This window comes from Melanerpes formicivorus, unplaced genomic scaffold (assembly GCF_026170545.1).
Source record: "Melanerpes formicivorus ecotype bairdi unplaced genomic scaffold, bMelFor1.0.p_v2 SCAF_142, whole genome shotgun sequence".
Classification (NCBI taxonomy): Eukaryota; Metazoa; Chordata; class Aves; order Piciformes; family Picidae; genus Melanerpes; species Melanerpes formicivorus.
The window spans coordinates 22,353-27,500 of NW_027142494.1; positions in this window are offsets into that span (position 1 = coordinate 22,353).

Sequence of the window (5,148 nt, forward strand, 5' to 3'; positions counted from 1 at the left end):
CGGGGGGAGGCAGTGGAGGGGGTGCGGGGAGAAGCGGCAGCGGAGGCGGAGGGGGGGGGGGGCTCGAAGACAGCCGGCAGCCGCTTCGGTGAACGTCACCCGGCCGGCGACCGGGGCCGTCCCGGGGCCGTCCGGGGATGCCGGCTTCCGGCACGGGGGTCCCGGCCGCGGCCGGACCGGCTCGAATCCCCGCGGTCCCGGCAGCAGCCGGAGCCGCTCGCCGTTCGGGCTCCCGGCACCCTACAGATCCGGCGACTCGTTCGCGGGCAGCGGGGGGAGGCAGTGGAGGGGGTGCGGGCAGAAGCGGCCGCGGAGGCGGAGGGGGGGGGGGGGGCTCGAAGACAGCCGGCAGCCGCTTCGGTGAACGTCACCCGGGAGGCGACCGGGACCGGCCCGGGAAGCCATCGTCCGGCCCCGGATCCCGGCCGCGGCCGGACCGGCTCGAAGCCCCGCGGCCCCGGCACGGGGGAGGCCCAAAGACTGGCGGCAGCCGCTTCGCTGAACGTCACCCGGCCGGCGACCGGGGCCGTCCCGGGGCCGTCCCGGGATGCCGGCTTCCGGCACGGGGTCCCGGCCGCGGCCGGACCGGCTCGAATCCCCGCGGTCCCGGCAGCAGCCGGAGCCGCTCGCCGTTCGGGCTCCCGGCACCCTACGGATCCGCCGACTCGTTCGCCGGCGGCGGGGGGAGGCAGTGGAGGGGGTGCGGGCAGAAGCGGCAGCGGAGGCGGAGGGGGGGGGGGCTCGAAGACAGCCGGCAGCCGCTTCGGTGAACGTCACCCGGCCGGCGACCGGGGCCGTCCCGGGGCCGTCCGGGGATGCCGGCTTCCGGCACGGGGTCCCGGCCGCGGCCGGAGCGGCTCGAATCCCCGCGGTCCCGGCAGCAGCCGGAGCCGCTCGCCGTTCGGGCTCCCGGCACCCTACAGATCCGGCGACTCGTTCGCCGGCGGCGGGGGGAGGCAGTGGAGGGGGTGCGGGGAGAAGCGGCAGCGGAGGCGGAGGGGGGGGGGGGGCTCGAAGACAGCCGGCAGCCGCTTCGGTGAACGTCACCCGGCCGGCGACCGGGGCCGTCCCGGGGCCGTCCGGGGATGCCGGCTTCCGGCACGGGGTCCCGGCCGCGGCCGGAGCGGCTCGAATCCCCGCGGTCCCGGCAGCAGCCGGAGCCGCTCGCCGTTCGGGCTCCCGGCACCCTACAGATCCGGCGACTCGTTCGCCGGCGGCGGGGGGAGGCAGTGGAGGGGGTGCGGGGAGAAGCGGCAGCGGAGGCGGAGGGGGGGGGGGGGCTCGAAGACAGCCGGCAGCCGCTTCGGTGAACGTCACCCGGGAGGCGACCGGGACCGGCCCGGGAAGCCATCGTCCGGCCCGGGATCCCGGCCGCGGCCGGACCGGCTCGAATCCCCGCGGCCCCGGCACGGGGGAGGCCCAAAGACTGGCGGCAGCCGCTTCGCTGAACGTCACCCGGCCGGCGACCGGGGCCGTCCCGGGGCCGTCCCGGGATGCCGGCTTCCGGCACGGGGTCCCGGCCGCGGCCGGACCGGCTCGAATCCCCCCGGTCCCGGCAGCAGCCGGAGCCGCTCGCCGTTCGGGCTCCCGGCACCCTACGGATCCGGCGACTCGTTCGCCGGCGGCGGGGGGAGGCAGTGGAGGCGGTGCGGGGAGAAGCGGCAGCGGAGGCGGAGGGGGGGCGGGGGGGACGATAGTGGCGGGGGGCGGGGGGTGCTCGAAGGCAGCCGGCAGCCGGTTCGGTGAACATTCGCCGGGGCGGGGGGGGCGACCTGTCCGTGCCCGGGGCAGCCCCGGGAAGCCGGCAGCCAGCACGGGGGTCCCGGCAGCACCTGTTCCCTGCCCTGGGACTTGCCGTGCCCGGCGGCCGGTTGCCGGGTGGGGGGAGCGATGAGAGGCGGGGCGCAGCGGCCGGGGCAGCGCCGGGCCGCAGCGGGGGGCTGGGCGGGTGGGGTAGGCGTCGAGCGGCAAGCCCTCGGCTGCAGCGAATGTTCGGCGGTGCGGGGCGGGGGGGGACGGGACGACACGTTGGGGGCGCCGAGTCCGAGCCACCCCCGGCCCCAGGGGCGGCCGGAGGGGGAGGCCGGTGCCTGGCCCTGGGAGCTGCTGGGCGCCGGATGGCCGAGGGTGCGTCAGAAGCCGCCCGAGCGGTCGAGCAGGTCCTCCAGAAAGGCCTAGGGTGGCTTCGAGGGCCCCGGGAGCAGTCGAGGGAGGCCTCCAGGCAGGTCTGGAGTGGATGGGAGGCCTTCCAAAGCAGACAAGGGAGCCTGCAGAGCGTGCGGGGGAGGCTTCTGGTGCGGCCTGGGGTGGGACGGAAGCCTGCAGAGCGTGCGGGGGAGGCTTCTGGTGCGGCCTGGGGTGGCTGAGAAGCCTGCAGAGCGTGCGGGAGAGGCTTCTGTTGGGGCCTGGGGTGGCTGAGAAGCCTGCAGAGCGTGCGGGGGAGGCTTCTGCTGCGGCCTGGGGTGGCTGAGAAGCCTGCAGAGCGTGCGGGGGAGGCTTCTGCTGCGGCCTGGGGTGGCTGAGAAGCCTGCAGAGCGTGCGGGGGAGGCTTCTGCTGCGGCCTGGGGTGGCTGAGAAGCCTGCAGAGCGTGCGGGGGAGGCTTCTGGTGCGGCCTGGGGTGGGACGGAAGCCTGCAGAGCGTGCGGGGGAGGCTTCTGGTGCGGCCTGGGGTGGGACGGAAGCCTGCAGAGCGTGCGGGGGAGGCTTCTGGTGCGGCCTGGGGTGGGTCGGAAGCCTGCAGAGCGTGCGGGAGAGGCTTCTGCTGCGGCCTGGGGTGGGTCGGAAGCCTGCAGAGCGTGCGGGAGAGGCTTCTGTTGGGGCCTGGGGTGGCTGAGAAGCCTGCAGAGCGTGCGGGGGAGGCTTCTGCTGCGGCCTGGGGTGGCTGAGAAGCCTGCAGAGCGTGCGGGGGGAGGCTTCTGCTGCGGCCTGGGGTGGCTGAGAAGCCTGCAGAGCGTGCGGGGGAGGCTTCTGGTGCGGCCTGGGGTGGCTGAGAAGCCTGCAGAGCGTGCGGGGGAGGCTTCTGGTGCGGCCTGGGGTGGGACGGAAGCCTGCAGAGCGTGCGGGGGAGGCTTCTGGTGCGGCCTGGGGTGGGTCGGAAGCCTGCAGAGCGTGCGGGAGAGGCTTCTGTTGGGGCCTGGGGTGGCTGAGAAGCCTGCAGAGCGTGCGGGGGAGGCTTCTGCTGCGGCCTGGGGTGGCTGAGAAGCCTGCAGAGCGTGCGGGGGAGGCTTCTGCTGCGGCCTGGGGTGGCTGAGAAGCCTGCAGAGCGTGCGGGGGAGGCTTCTGCTGCGGCCTGGGGTGGCTGAGAAGCCTGCAGAGCGTGCGGGGGAGGCTTCTGGTGCGGCCTGGGGTGGCTGAGAAGCCTGCAGAGCGTGCGGGGGAGGCTTCTGGTGCGGCCTGGGGTGGCTGAGAAGCCTGCAGAGCGTGCGGGGGAGGCTTCTGGTGCGGCCTGGGGTGGGACGGAAGCCTGCAGAGTATGCGGGGGAGGCTTCTGGTGCGGCCTGGGGTGGGACGGAAGCCTGCAGAGCGTGCGGGGGAGGCTTCTGGTGCGGCCTGGGGTGGGTCGGAAGCCTGCAGAGCGTGCGGGAGAGGCTTCTGCTGCGGCCTGGGGTGGGTGGGAAGCCTGCAGAGCGTGCGGGGGAGGCTTCTGGTGCGGCCTGGGGTGGCTGAGAAGCCTGAAGAGCGTGCGGGGGAGGCTTCTGGTGCGGCCTGGGGTGGCTGAGAAGCCTGAAGAGCGTGCGGGAGAGGCTTCTGGTGCGGCCTGGGGTGGCTGAGAAGCCTGCAGAGCGTGCGGGGGAGGCTTCTGGTGCGGCCTGGGGTGGCTGAGAAGCCTGAAGAGCGTGCGGGAGAGGCTTCTGCTGCGGCCTGGGGTGGCTGAGAAGCCTGCAGGGCGTGCGGGAGAGGCTTCTGGTGCGGCCTGGGGTGGCTGAGAAGCCTGCAGAGCGTGCGGGAGAGGCTTCTGGTGCGGCCTGGGGTGGGTCGGAAGCCTGCAGAGCGTGCGGGAGAGGCTTCTGCTGCGGCCTGGGGTGGGTCGGAAGCCTGCAGAGCGTGCGGGGGAGGCTTCTGCTGCGGCCTGGGGTCTCTGGGTGGCCTCTAGAGAGGTGCAAAAGACCCTCTGGGTTGGGCTGGGGTGGCTCTTGGACCCCTGCCACACAGTGGAGAGCGGCCTCCGGCCCGCCACCTGTGTCCCTGTGTGCCTGAGTGCCTGTGTCCCTGTGTCCCTGTGTCCCTGAGTGCCTGAGTGCCTGAGTGCCTGTGTCCCTGTGTCCCTGTGTCCCTGTGTCCCTGTGTGCCTGAGTGCCTGTGTCCCTGTGTCCCTGTGTCCCTGTGTCCCTGAGTGCCTGAGTGCCTGAGTGCCTGTGTCCCTGTGTCCTTGTGTCCCTGTGTCCCTGTGTCCCTGTGTGCCTGAGTGCCTGTGTCCCTGTGTCCCTGTCTGTGTACCTGTGTGCGAGAGTGTCCGGCACGCCACCCAGCGGCGGCGGGCAAGCAGGTAGGCGGGTGGGCGGGCCGGCGAGGGCCAGTGTGAGTTTGGGGGGTGGGAGGGGAGGCGGCAGCTGGAAGCGTCAGAGGAGGGGGCGTGGCTCCGGCTGGCCCCGGGAGCAGGTTCCCGGGACCGGGACCGGCTGGACCCGGCGAGTGGTTGATCCCGGGGCGGGGGGCAGAGGCGGCGGGAAGCGGCAGCTGCGTGTGCGGCGGGGGGGTGGAGGGCGAACCGCGGCGGGAAGCGGATGCTTCAGAGCAGGTTACGGGGGCGGGGACGGACGACACCACCTGTCCCCGCCCCGGGACGGGCTGGACCCGGCGCCCTGGACCCGGCGCCGTGTACCCGCCGCCGCCCCCGCCGCCGCCCCCCTCCGCCACCCCGGGACCCCGACGTTTTTTGGCGCCCGCGCCTTTTTTTGCTCCCCGCCTGCCCGCGCTGCCCCGGGCCCTCCCCCGGGGCGGGGCGGGAGGGAGGGAGGGACGGACGGACGGGTAGCCGGGGATCTCCGAGCGCGCGCCACCAGACCGAGGCGGGTCCCGGCGGCGGCGGCGGCGGCGGCGGCGGCGGCGGCAGCAGCAAGCGACGGCGGGGGGGGGCAGGCTAGGGAGAGAGGGGGAGCGGCATGCGGTAGGGCTGGGGGGTTTGTTTCGGGGGGGAGGGGTGGGGG